Here is a 15,703-nt window from a genome sequence, read left to right as displayed (position 1 = left end):
AAATAAAACACTTATTAAATGTCCTTAGTTAATTTACAACTTCATAATTAATTGGATAAAGTAGAAGCTAGTGATTACCTCCGATTCATCCAAATATATAGTTGAAAGTTGAGCTCTCAAGGGATGGGGTAATCATTCCTGAAAAAGGAAAAAGGAAAGGGTCTTTTAGTCCATGATGCCAACAATCTATATATTGATCTACAGATGGGTTAGAGAAATATGGGACTACCTTGTACTCCTTGCGGGAGGTACCTAACTGCACTACAAATGAGGTGTACATACCTTACCCGCTTGTGGGATTTTAACTTGTGACCTCTCTTTCAAGAGCACAAGCTCTCCACCGCTAGGCCAACTCAGGTTGTACTTGATATATGCTACCAGGAGTGTTACTGTAAAAGCTTCTTTCATTGCCCCTATCCACACCTCACTAACTCAAACCATTTGTCGTTGACTAATGAAATAACAAACTGCTTTGTTTGACCTAGTCCGTGCTCATCATTCATCAAGTAGGGGTCCTTCGAGATCCATCATGTCCTCACCACTCCATCTCCACCACTTTTGCTTTCACATTCATTCCATGAATATTGAACTAATGAAGCCAATTGTTGGATGGATCTTCAAATTCCTCCTAGGTCAAGAATGGCTCGATAGTTAATGTAGCTCAAAGAGTTAAACTATAATATTAATCTTATCATTTTGTAATATATGTATGTATGTATTAAGAATATTAACGTGCTAATCTTGTAATATATATAGAGAGAGAGGGGCATACCTTTTTATCTTTTTGTGTCATGTCTATCTCATCATGTTGACCTCAGCTTCTTCTATTTATGGATGATGGCCTTTTTCATTTCACATCATTTTTTGTCTGGTTCAGCTCTTTTCCCAATCTTGTGAAGTGTCTCTCCTATGGATATATCCCTACTCAAAAAACACATTGCTATGCCTGTTCCTGATAATGAGTATCCTGAATCTGGTGAGTTTTCTGATAATCTTCTCTATGGATTATCATAAAAAGAGGTAGAAGAGGCATAGGATTCAAATTCCGTTGTGGAAATTGACACTGCTTGACAAGGGGTAAGAAGAGATTAAATTTCCATGACCTTTTTTGAATCGAAGTAAGTAGATTTGTCAAGTTGCATCTCCTCCTATTTGTTATGAAAATGGCTCTAGTCTACTCTTTGATTAACATCGCTATTGCCTCATTTTTTTATGGTTTAAGAGACTAAATTTGTCTTAAAGGAGGGAGGCTCTATTCCCCTCAAGTAATAGTTGTGTGTTGAAGTTCAGAGGGACAACTCATTCTCCTCAAACCCTTAGTTCTCTATAACATACTTGCCTTTCTTGTATATAAAAATTTTGCAGTCCTTTTATGTAAGGAAGACAAGGCTTTTGTTGTAATGGAGGGAAGTTTTATATCTCTCAAATTAGTGGTTATTCTTGTAAATTGTGAAGGATGGTTTATTCCCTTTTAATCATCTATTGAATAATATAGACAGATCTCAAGGATGTCCACATTATCCCAAGTTATTATCAATGTTATGTAATCCTTTGTATTGTAATATTTTATATATCTAATAAACTATATATTATACAGGTCTAGGATCTTTTGTCAAAAAATATTAATAATAATACAAAAATAAAAAATAATAATAAATGATTTTTTGTTTTTCATGCATTAAGTGTCACAAACATGTCATATTAAATGCTTTAAGTATTTATTAACTAGATTTTTTGCATCCATATGTGAATATAATATGCCTTCGACATAATCACATATGCTTATACATAAAATTAATGATCGTAAATAACAACTTCAAGGATAGAAGGATAATAACCTATTTGATTGTCACTTCCAAGTTACTCCAATTTAGTGTATTAATAAAAATAATATGAAGGGGTGTGAATAGGAAATTGATATCAACCTAGGTTGTAAGAGTATTATCAACATCATTAGTAAAGGTGACATTAACTATAGTCATAATCTTAGTATTGGTGAAAAAAGGTCGGCTATTATTAAGGGTGGAATTATTTTAGTCTCGATTATAAAGAAAATATTAGTGCCAAAAGTAATATTGAGGCACTAGGAAATTATCACAATGTGTAATAGAGTATGGATCGTGTTATTTTTTCTATTGCTAACAATATTATAAAAAAATTAATAATTAAATAATTTTATTAAAAGTAAACAGTAATAATTTTAATTAAAGATTCCAATAACAAATATATTGGCTAGGGTAATAACAAGGTTAGTTCTTTCCATTGGCTCTACTTGAGAGTGAAAGGAGGAGGTAGTCTAATAAGATAGCTTTATCTTGACAATAATAGCACAATCATTAGATTTTCCACTATTGAATGAAACATGATTAATTGAGAAATTGATAAGATAATTATGCAAATTAATAGTATTTTTAAGATTATCAAATTGTTAATGCTACTATTGCTCAAATAGTAATATGGTCAATCAGGGGTAATAATTCTACTACAAATTGCAAGTACATTCCTTTAATTGGAGAAATAAAATATTACTCCTTTTGGGTAAGAAATCTTGTTTAAAAAAGGGGGGGGGGAAGGGGGGGAGGGGGGGGGGAATTAGATTCTATAAGATCATATAAATAATCAAACCCAATTAATTATGAACATGAGAACTAGCCACTATATACATTTGTGCATTATTTGATAATGCCCCAATATCACAACTGAAGAACAAACAAGCATATAATAAGGTAAAGGTAAAATGATGATAATGATAAACTTGCAATTTGTAATCTTACTATCAACATTAAAATAAAATTGTTGTTAAATGAATTTTAACTAGCAATTGCACCTTAGTGTGCAATGGGTACACCAGAAAGGTGTGTAAGGTCAATCATAAAAAAAAATTGATCTATTTTTAGTGTACTAAGAGAGAGGGATAAAGAGATAGAGATTGGGGATAGTGATATAAAGGAAGATAAATATGGATATGAGAATGGGGATGGGGATAGATAGAGATGGAAGAGACTTTTATATGGATAAGAGGAGAGAGGTGGAGAGATATAAAGACAATGATAGAGATAGGAATTTATATAGAGAGACCTGAGAGAGACGTGGAGATAGAAGGGTGAAGAGATATAGAGCCAAACACGATTGAAACAAAAACTCTAAATTAGGAAGATAATAAGACTCCATCACCAATAGGTTCATGTTATACTGATATGGAGAGGAGAGGGAGAGTTAAAGAGGAATATTAGAGAGGGATAGATCAAGATGAAAGAGATAAATATATAGAGAGTGGGGAAGAGGGGGAGAGAATGAGAGGGAGAGATAGAAAGATAGAGATATGAAGTGATATGTAGACAAGGGGAGAGAGGGAGAGATATGGGGGTAGATGGAGATGGAGGGATAACATGATAAAGATAGAGGGAGAGATGAAAGAATAACTATGGATATATAAAGATAAATGAAAAAATATATAGATATGGAGATCTAGGAAGATGAGAGGTGGAGAAAGAGAGGGAGGGAGATGGATGGTTGTGGAGAGACATTTGTAGAGATAGAGGGGAGAGGAAGATATATATATATATATATATATATAGAGAGAGAGAGAGAGAGAGAGAGAGGGGGGGAGGATGGGGAAGAAGGGAGAGAGGGGGATCCCCCTCAATAGATAGAGAGGTATAAATGACCCATATAATGCCTATAAATGTATGTTTGTGGTCACTAAATTTAACATTTAGCACATAGGATTTAAATTTGTAATGAAGAGGACATAAAGTGGCATAATCCAAGATATCAAATGATCTACATGTATGGATTGTGTTAGTTTAAAATAAGCTTTAATAAAACTTGGCTAATAAACTCTCAATACAAATTAATTTAAATAAAAGAAAAAAAATGAAAAGAACGTAACTTTATATTTACAAATGATATATGTTTAAAAATTAAAATATGAAAATATATTTTTTTATTCCTTATATATAAGAACCCAAAAAGGAAATGACACCTCTTTGTCTCAAAATTATTTTACCTTATAATATTTTTCCAAATATATATTAAAAAAATAAAAAAAGATTAAATAATATTATAATTATATTTATTATAATTGAGCAACAATGTGAAAGGAGGGAGATTCCAATTGGCTTGTGTTGGCATAAGTTTTGTCTCCTTAAAGTTGACATCTTTACATGGGTTGCTCTATAGAGTAAAGTGTTGATTATAGATAGGTTCAAGAAGATGGGTTATGAGGGCCCTTCAAGATTTGATTTGAGCTCAAGAATAATGAAGAGATGGTAAACCATGTATTCTTGGAGTATCCTTTTCATAGAAGAATGTTGAACATGGTTATGTGCTAGGTTGGGATGCTAGGGTACCTTGCCCAGAGACAACTCTATTTTATTTAAGGCTTGGCTCATCATCAATAAAAATGATGTCTTTGGTTGTTTGTGGGTGTTATGTCCATCAATTATGGTATGATAGTTTTGGAAAGAGCATAATAGGAACATGTTCTAGGGAAAGGAGATGAAGACTGATTCATTTTTAAATAAGCTCTGATGATGGAGACAATCAACAATAAAGTAAAGAAATTGCCAAATCATAAGGATAGATTTGGAGAATGGGATTTCAATATGAAGAAGAATTGGTTCAATCTTAATAATCAACCCATTGTGGGTATTCAAGGGATTGAGATTCAAAAACTGAGAGAGGAAGCAAGGTAGAGGGCATCCTAGGCTTCTCAAATAGGATGGATCAAATAAAATTTCAATGGTGCATCGAAGGGTAACCTTAGAAAATCAGGTGTTGGATGCATAATAAGGTGGTTTGATGGCTCTATTTTGTGAAAATTGGCTTTCCTTCTCCCAGATGGTACTAATAACATTGCATAATTTAAAGCATTGGTCTTGGGGTTGAGTATATGTAAGGAGCTATAATGTGAGAAGGTGGAAATTGAAGGAGATTCTATAATCATTATCAATGCACTAAGAATGGGTTATATTGTAGGCCCATTTGGAGGCATTAGAAATAGCAAGGAGCTTTGAATCCTTCATTACAAATCATACCTATTAGGAGACAAACATCAATGCATATTAGTTGGATAATCTATTTGCAGAGGGCATGGAGATGATTTAGTTAGGAAAGGTGTTTAGGTTTCCTTAATATTGACTAGTACATGTGGGGTGGGGATTATTATTCAGTTTGTAACCCTATGACTGGGACCATGAGGGGAGATCGGAAGGAATTCAAGTGGACCACTAGAGCAAACAAAAGTTTCGAACTATTGAAGTAGAAAGTGACTGAGCAGCCTGCATTAGCTTTACCGGATTTCAATAAAGTATTTCAAGTGGATTGTGATGCAAGTGGAACAACAATAGGAGAAGTCTTGAGTCAGGAAGGGAGAGAAGTAGCTTATTTTAGTGATAAATTGAATGATGCTTAGAGGAGATATTCAATGTATGATCATGAGTTTTATGCCATAGTTCAAGCCTTAAAGAAGTGGAGATAGTACTTGTTGCCTAAGGTGTTTGTGTTGTTACAGACCATCAAGATTTGTAGTATTTGAACAGTCAGAGTAAGTTGAATCAGAGACATGTGAGATGCATAGAATTATTGCAGAGTTACACCTTTGTGTTGAAGCATAGATGTGGGAAATCTAACAAAGTTGTTGATGCACTGAGTAGGAGAAGGAATTTGTTGACAAAGATGACAGTGATAGTATTAGGATTTGAGGAATTGAAGACTTTGTATGATGATGACCCAGATTTTGCAAAACCTTGAAGAGTCTGTAGAGAACCAGTTATGATAGATAGAAGCAAGTGGTTGGATTACTTCATTCAAGATGGGATGTTATTCAGAGGAGTTCAGTTGTGCATACCTAAGAGTTCTATGAGGGAGAATCTGATAAAGGAGAAACACAGTGGAGGATTATCTAGACATTTTGGTATTGACAAAACAGTAGCATTAGTGAGTGAACATTTTTTTTGGCCCCAGATTCATAAGGATGTTAAGAAATATGTGCAAAGTTGTAGAGTTTGTCAAGTTGCAAAGGGTAGTTGTCAGAATGTTGGATTGTATAAACCTTTGACAATACCGATAAGACCTTGGGAGGATATAAGCATGGATTTCATACTTGGATTGCCTAAAACAACGAGAGGGAATGATTCTATATTTGTAGTAGTGGATATATTCTCGAAGATGGCTCATTGAATACCTTGTAAGAAGACATCAAATGCATTACATGTAGCAGACCTATTTTTCAAGGAAGCAGTGAGATTGCATGGATTACCTAAGAGCATAGTTTTAGACAGAGACATTAAGTTTGTTGGCTATTTTTGGAGAACACTTTGGAAGAAGATGAAGATAGATTTGAAGTTCAGTTCTACTTTTCATCCACAGACTGATGGACAGATAGAAGTAGTTAACCGGAGCTTGGCAAATTTATTGATAGTTTTAGTTGGAGATAAAACCGGAAGTTGGGATTTGATTCTTGCACAAGCAGAGTTTGCCTACAACAATTCAATAAATAGGAGTACCAGAAGAACACCTTTTGAGATTGTTACGGGAGTGCATGCTAGATCTATCTCAGAATTAAGAGATATTAGTAGTGAAGATCAGAGAAGTTCAGAAGCAGAAGACTTTGCATATCACATGGCAGCCTTGCATATTCAGGCTAAGCAGCATTTGGAGGACATGAACAACAAGTATAAGGAGTATCTTGTGAAGTGGAAGGACAAACCAGTTGAAGATTCATTTTGGATTTCTCAGGAAGAGGTAGACCACCTTGGTTTTCCTCTGACCCCAGCAAAGTGAGAGACTCACTTTTTCAATAACCTCGGATGTCTGATGCAAGAGCATCCCCGGTTCATAGCAATCTTGCATCAACCAAAATCATTTTCCTTTTTGTTTTGCTTTTTGTTTACATTTTCAACATTTCTTTCTATATGTCCCATTTTTGGCTCACCGGATCCTATGGAGTTGGATTCTACTTGAAGACTTGATCATCTTCCTTATTCCAAAACCGCACAGAATTTGGATTTTTTCTAGCAAGCTATCGCTATCGGTTTCCATGACAATTTCTTGTTACCGGTTGACAATTTCCTATTACCGGTTGCCTGGACCTATTTGCATTGTGATCTACTAGACCCCTTTCGTAGCTTGTGAATCCCTAAGCATTGATTCTGATGTTTATTAGCATGTGGCCGACCTTTTCCCAAGATCTACATTTCATCCTTTGGATTTTCTGGAGGAATCTCTTGACGGAGGCTGACCTTGTTGGTTTTACACTTTAGGTCTTGTTCTTCGGGCTTTGATCCCTTTTTGGGACAACCGGATCCCCTTAGATCATATAAATCATTGTATTGAGCACTAGAATGTAACAATCGACAAGCCGGTAGTTAGACTGAGCATAGAAGTTAAATCTTAAGATTGAAGGTCCCGATTGTGACCTATTTTGTACTTTGAGCATGTTTTAGCATACATGTGAGCTGATTTTTGTAACCCGGTTGTTACCGGTTGATTGTAATCAGTTTTCATGAAATAAATCAATCTATTATGCATTTCCTCCATCTTATCTTTATGTTTCTATTGTGTTTACTCTTGCTGACCGGTCCAGATTGATCTCTTGAGGTCCCTCCTAACTGGGCATATCTTTCTCATTTATCAATGAAATTAAGATATTCAAAATGATTTAAAAATTTAAAAAGGAGGAGCAACAAACCTAGAAATAATTTGAAGAGATTCATAATAATAAAGGATTTTTGTTCACCAGAAGTTGATTGAGTCAAAAGTAGCGACCGAGAAGGGAATAGACTTAGTCCAACGTCTTTTATTTATTATAATCCAAGTTCTAACTTGAAAAGAGGTTGTATGTGAGTAGGAATCTATTTATGTACACCAAAAAATCTTTAAAAAATATAGTTTTGACATAAAAGAGTTCAAACAAAGTCTTTTACAGTCAATCAGATGAAAAGTTGTAATAGGACTCTACTTCCTTGTCTTTATTTTATTGTCACTTGGAAGGATAATCCTCTTCCTTTTTTGAAGGAATGATGAGACACATTATATTTGTTAGAGAGTAGATTAACTTATAAATTTGAATTTATAATCAAGCAAAGGGTAGTAGATAGTAGATGGTTAGAAAGTTGTATCATTATTATGTAGTAACAATGATTTTAATAGAAAGTAGTAGATTGTATTTTCTATGGAGCAAGTCACTTGTGTATGAAGTTTTGAGCACTTAGCCAATATTTTAAATTACCCAATAAATTGACACTTAAATGTATTTTCCATCTTCAGTAGTTATAATTAGTAGAACCTACAATAATTGTTCTATTATTTCATAGTTTCATACAACAACTGTTGTACAATTATATTTATTTTCTGTTGGCATCATGGTGAGCATGATGAAGTTTGAGGTACTTAGAGGTTTTCATTGATGGCAAATACCAGATCTAATGTCATCACAACCGATCCGAAAAGGCTATAGTGAATTGGTATGAAACAGGGGACTGAAGACTTCCATCAGTGAGCAGAGACCAGTTTAGAGGAAGTGATTGATAGTTGAGCTAAGTGAAGCAGGTTCACCAATATAAAGGAAGCAACTGGTAGTAGAACATAATGGAAATTGATAAGCATGCGAAGTGAAAAGGATAAGCATGCGTAGTCATCAGCATGTTTGGTTTGCTAACATGTGGATCCGAAAAATTTAGAAAGAGCTAGTTGAAGTCAGAGTGCTTGCTAGAGAACCGGCGAGACTTGTGGCATGAATGGATAGTCTCACCGATACAATCAGCGAGATTTATGGAATGAACAGATTGGCGCATAGAATGATTTTTGAGTTTGAACTTTGGAGGGAAAGTTAGTGTCAAGATTGAATACAACTATATACATGTTTTTCATCTTGATTTTCTTTTGTGTGTGTGTGTCATGGGAGTTGTGAGTGAGTAGAGATTAAAAATCAAAGTAAGGTGAATAATGAGCTAAGGGCAGAAGGGTTCCTTAATGAATCAGTGAATTCATCACCAAGAAGAGATTGAAGCAGATACAAAGCAGATCTGTTTGACAGAAGTGTCATCATCAGATCAATGATTTGTTTCTCTCTAATCATTGCAGAAGATTAAATCCCTTAACAGGGTGAACCTTAACCGGTTCTATTTGTAAAATCCCTTAACAGGTTCGCTCCATGAAGGAAGTGTAAAATCCTTTTGCAAGGTGAATCCTAACAGATTCTAAGGTATTCTTAATAGGATACAAGTCATCTCTAACAGGGTGATGTTCTCAGAAGGAACAAGATTGTAATCTCTTAACTGGGCACTCTTTTTACTGCATTAAAAGAGATTGTGGGTTATCCCCACCGTGGTTTTCTCCCTCTAACCGAGGGTTTCCACGTATAATTGCTGGTTTTATATGATGTTTATTTGATGCATGCAAATCTCTTTCCTTCAATGTTCTTACCTTCATGATTAATCCAATGTTTTAAGTTAATTTAAAAAGGGTAGTAGCAGACTGGTCAGTTTGGAATATTATTGTTTATAAACTATTTTGACTGATTCACCCCCCCACTCTCAGTCATCAGTTAATACCAAAAATTGGTATCAGAGCTTAGGTCCTCTAAAGAAAAGTTTAATAGCTTGAGGAAAAGATCATGGAAGAATATCAGTATCAAAAGCAACTTGATGAAGCTAATGAGATGATTGCTTAGCTGAAGGATAGACTGAAAAAATCACTTGCTAAAAGGAAAGAACTCACTCTACAACTTAATGAGAGTCGAGATATCATAGATCAACTCTTTGAATAGAGTGGATCTGAGGAAGTAGAAGAGGCAGTCTCAGAGCTGATGGAAAAGAACAAGAATCAGACTGAAGACATCACAAATCTAAAAAGAGAGCATGAAAGTCAGGCTCTGAGAATGACTGAAATATTACAAGCCAACAAGATAGTAGAGGAAAGAAAGAGAAATGCAGAAGAAGCACAGTCAAAAGCTGAAAGAGCCAAAAGTATTACTAAAGAATCCCTAAGAGAGAATGATGCAATCATTGAAAAGGATGAATAAATCCAGGTTCTTACTCAAGAGAACATAGTCATGCAAAAGCACCTACATGACAAAGAAGAGGAAAAGGAGAAGATGATGAAGGAGATTGAACAACTCAAAAATGAGTTAAAAGCTACAAATGAGAGAAATGAAAAGCTAAGAAAATTTAATGAAATCACTGAGAAGATAGATGAACTATTAAAAGCTCAGAGGAGAAAAAAGGTGACAATCGGTCTTGGCTACTTCGGTATAGGTCCATAGGAAATAGGAGAATCATCTAATCCCAAGAAGATGAAGGATAATAAAAGGGACAAATCAGGAATAAAAGGTATGAATTTTTCTAGATTTTCTTGCAATTATTGTGGTAAACCGGTTCATAAGTCTGATGTCTGTAAATATCGACCGATCAGTCACAAGAAGTCATTCACCTTTTATGGTTATTGCTATAATTGTCACAAGTATGGACACACTTCTTATGAGTGTAAATCTCGATCAAGTAGCATGTCTAGTAGAAGAAGCTTTAATGGATATTGCTTTACATGCAATAAATATGGACACAAAGTTGAAGAATGCATGTTCAAGACAAATGAATCAATATCCCCACCCAAACTAGTTAGCCCTAATAGAAGGAGTAATCAGCTCAATGTCACTTGTTCCACTTGTGGAAATTCTGGTCATGTTGCAATGAATTGCAGGATGAGAATGGGTCAGAGAAACAATACAGGACCATGGAAAAAAAATGGTATGGCATGTTTCATTTTCCATAAGATCACTCATTTAGCCAGGGAGTGCAGGAACCGATCCTATAACCGGTCTGAAGACAGGAACCAGTTTGGCAAGAAGAAAGGGTCAAATGATTTGAAAGGAAAGAAGACAGTTGAAGAAGTGAAGAATGAAATGAAAAAGACATGGACTAAGAAGGAATCAAGAAAATAAGGAGAGAATCATTTTGAAAATAAGTCATCATCCACCAATGATGACAGTTCTTCAAACTAATCATATCGATGCTTAGGAGGAGCCTTTTAAAAGAAAAAGAAAAATCATGGTTGATTCCCCGGAACCAAAGTGAGGCAACTCTTATTTAGATGCAGAAAAGTTGGAATGTTGTTTGTAATTCTTCATCAGTGAATTATTAAGAGTATATGTGTTAAAGGTTGTATTGTTACCAGTAGCGAAGTAACACGGGTAAATTATAAAATATTACCATTTGACGTCGTACAACTTAGCTGTTGTAAAAGCGCACCGAACAAATTAATAAATAAATAAGGAAATGAAAGCAAATTTTGTTTACCTTGCTTTCATTTGTACGTTTGTGAGATCCTAGTGCAATCAAAGGCTTTCTAAATATGTTAAGGGCATTATGTGAAAAGTTAGTTTGGAGATCAAGTAGTGAAGTTTTGGTGATCAGAAGCCCTAGCAGAAACTGATAACTCAATGATGACCGGATAGTACCAAACCGGTACTGAGAAGGGGGGGGGGTGAATCAGTACAAACAAAAACATAATCTTAAACTGGTTTGTCAGCAGACACTGTGCATTGACAGACAAATAGTAACACCGGTCTTAAATAGAGTACAACCGGCAAAACCCAGAGTAACTGAGACAAGCATAAACCGGTTGACACTTATCTTCTCATACAATCTAACACTTCATTTCCATTTCACCCTAGTGCATGAACAGGTAATCTACCATCACATATATATATATATATATATATATATATATATATATATATATATATATATATATATATATATATATATATATATATATATATATATATATATATATATATATATATATATATATATATATAAAGAACTAGATCAACATTATTCACCACTTGACAGAAAACAACATCGCATCACATGAAGAAGACATCACATATGACACACATATTTTTCACGTGGAAACCCAACTAGGAAAAACCATGGTGGGGATGAATACCCACAAGCTTGTTTTTGAACTCTTTAGAAGTCTGCTCTGTTAGGAGCCTTGTCCGGTTAAAGACTGATACAATAGGTTCTGTTAGGAACCGATCTTGTTAGGGATCACACGGTTAAGGGATGGCTAGAATACCTGGTTAAGGGTTAAACCCTGTTAAAGGTTACCTTGTTAGAGGATTTCAAGAACTCAATGGTTTTGAGTCACCCTGTTAAAGGATTTACAGCAAGTCGGTTAAAGCTATCCTGTTAAGGGATTTTCCAACTGTTGAGGTGGTTAGAGATCAACAGTTATTGCAATGATCTAGTAACAACACTCAATGCCAATGTAGATCTGCTTTAGCTCCTCTTCACCTTCTGCACTTACACTCTATAGGCATCACTTCTCTCCTCTGGTCCGGCAAGAATCGCGTATCTCTTCTCTTGGATACACACACACAACTTTTGCCAACAACCTCAGAAAGAATCACAACATCGACCTTATAGGAAAACAAATAGGTCGGTAGAATAAACCCTAAACCCTAAACCTGTTAGATCAAGGAATTCAAATGGTTCAATCTTGACTGTTGAGCACACTGCATTAAATGCAAGAGTCTTGATCCAATCTCAAGACATTCAATCATTCATTTTCCACGGATTTCATGGCGGATGATAACCCATCACACATTATCACCATTTACAGACTTCACTCATTCCCGAGGTAGATAGGAACAGTCTGCTTCATGCAAGATCCTTCACGCACACAAGGCTTATGTGGCAACACGATCTGTTCTTTGTTACCATGCTAACTCATCACACAAAGTCATCGATTGAGCCACACAAGCTTGAAACACTTCAACCGAAAACCTTGAAGTTGAGACTACCAACCGGTAGTCATACAATGCTTCCATATGTCGATTCCCATAACTATATGTCGGTTCACCTTGAACAAACACACCGCTTCACTTTGGCACAAATGCCGGTTCAAAGTGTTACACTGGTTCTCTTCTATTCATCATATTGACATCAATGACAACACACGATGTCATTATGTCCTCATACCGGTTCACATAATACCAACAATCTCCCCCTTTGGCATTGATGGCAATATACAAAGATATCTCTCCGCTTCACATCTTCTCCCCCTTTGACAACAATGCCAAAGTGGAGGCACAAGCTTCCCTATTCCATTATGCTGCTCCCCCTGAGGAGTAGCATCCTTGAACACATCAATCCAAAAAAAAATTGACTATTCAATACCTGACTGATGTGGAGCATATGCTTTTAGTTTACCTCCTGAAGGGGCAACACCCCTAATTCACCTCTTAAGTACATAAATGTAGCCTTTGGGAGAGGCTTGGTGAATATGTCTACTAACTGCTCCTTACTGGAAACATGTTCCAGTGCAATCTCTTTGTTCTGAACCTTTTCCCTCAAGAAATGTTACTTAAGCTCAAAGTGCTTGGTTCTAGAATGTAAATCTAGATTCTTGGAGATGTTAATTGTACTAGTATTGTCACAAAATATACTTACCGGTTCAGATACAGGAACTTTGAAGCCATTTAATACATGCTTCATCCAAATTGTCTGAGTGCAGTTCATGAAAGCTGCAACATACTTTGCTTCTGCTGTAGACTGAGAGATACAACTCTACTTCTTACTCATCCATGAGACCAGTCTACCACCGAGAAAGAATGCACCACTGGTTGTGCTTTTTCGGTCATCTACATTACCTGCCCAATCAGCATCTATGTATACTTTCAAGTTGAAATCCTTGCTATATGGATACCACAATCCATAATCAACAGTTCCCTTCAGATACCTAAGAATCCTTTTGACAGCAACCAAGTGGGATTCTCTTGGGCTTTTCTAGAACCTTGCAGTAATGCCAACTACATGTGCTATATTTGGTCTACTATGCACTACATAATGCAACTTACCAATCATTGATCGGTATTCCTTCTCATCAACCAATGCCGATTCATCCTCTTTGGATAGTTTACAACCGGTCACCATCGGTGTACCAACCGGTTTGCTATCTTCCATGCCAAAGGTCTTCAACACCTCTTTGACATACTTGGACTGAGTGATAAAGATTCCATCTTTGATCTGCTGGATCTGCAGTCCAATGAAGAACTTAATCTCCCCTATGAGTGACATCTCAAACTTTTTCTTCATCTCATCTACAAACTCATGACTCATCTTGTCATCTCCACCAAAGATAATGTCATCAACAAATACCTCACAGATCAAGATCTGATCTCCTTCAGACTTCAAGTAGATATTTCTATCTTCACTTGTTCTCTCAAATCCAATCTTCACAAGATGGGAATGCAGGCTTTCATACCATGCTCTAGGTGCCTGCTTTAGACCATATAAGGCTTTATGTAGCCTACACAACATGTCACTGTCTTTAGATAGGGTAAACCCATCTGGTTGCTCTATATACACCTCATCTTCAAGTACACCATTTAGGAATGCAGATTTTACATCCATTTGATATACTTTGAATCCTTTAAAAGCTGCATATGCAAGAAGCATACAAACTCCTTCCAATCTGGCTATAGGAGAAAAGGTTTCTCCATAGTCTTCTCCTTCTTATTGGGCATATCCTTTGCACACCAATCTGGCTTTGTTCCTAATCATTGTGCCATCCTCATTCAGCTTATTTTTGAAAACCCATTTGGTACCAATGACATTTTTGTGCTCCGGTCTGGGTACCAAAGACCATGTACCATTTTTCTCTATCTGGTCAAGTTCCTCTTCCATTGCCTTGATTAGTCTTCATCTTTATGAGCCTCTTTGAATGATTTAGGCTCAAATTCAAAGATCATACATGAGTTTTCTCTAACCTTTCTTCTTGTAAGGATTCCTGCATCCTTATCTCCTATGATCTACTTAGGATCATGATTTAGCTAGACATACCGAGGAATGGTCTTGATAGATTCCTCTTTCTTTTCTTCTTCATCCTCATCTCCATCAGTATCAACATCTACATCTACCAGTGTAGGAACACTGTTACTGGTACTCGGTTGACTGACAATCAGTTCCCAGAAGGTTACAACCGGTTCATTTACCGCTTGCTTACTATCGGTTTCCTCAGTTTTCTCAATGGTTTCATCAACTCTTACATTGATGCTTTCCATGATTCTCTGAGTCCTATTATTGAAACACTTGAGAGCTTTGCTCTTGGTGGAATACCCTAGGAATATTCCCTCATCACATTTTGCATCAAATTTTCTCTAGTGTTCACTCCTCTTGATGTAACATTTGCTACCAAACACTCTAAAGTAGCTAACCATAGGTGTCTTATCGATCCAATACTCATAAGGAGTTTTATCCTTACCTTTCTTGATGAGTACTCAGTTCATTGTGTAGACTGCAATGCTCACTGCTTCTCTCCAAAAGGTGTGGGCTACCTTTCCTTGAATCAACATAGTTCTAGCTGCTTCAACCACATTCAAGTTATTCCTCTCTGCTAGGCCATTCTACTGTGGAGTCTGGGGGGCAGACAGTTGCCTCTTGATGCCATGTTCTTCATAGTACTTGTTGAATTCACCGGAAGTGAATTCCCCTCCTTGATTAGTTCTCAGGCACTTGATCCTTTTACTGCTTTCCTTCTCCACTAATGCTCTAAAAGATTTGAACTTTACAAAAGCTTCAGACTTATCTTTCAAGAATGTGACCCACATCATTCTTGAGTAGTCATCAGTGAGAATCATGAAGTACCTATCACCCTGCACACTCCTAGTTTTCATGGGACCACACAAATCAGT

This window comes from Cryptomeria japonica, chromosome 1, assembly GCF_030272615.1.
Source record: "Cryptomeria japonica chromosome 1, Sugi_1.0, whole genome shotgun sequence".
Taxonomy (NCBI): Eukaryota; Viridiplantae; Streptophyta; class Pinopsida; order Cupressales; family Cupressaceae; genus Cryptomeria; species Cryptomeria japonica.
This window is presented reverse-complemented; position numbering follows the sequence as displayed.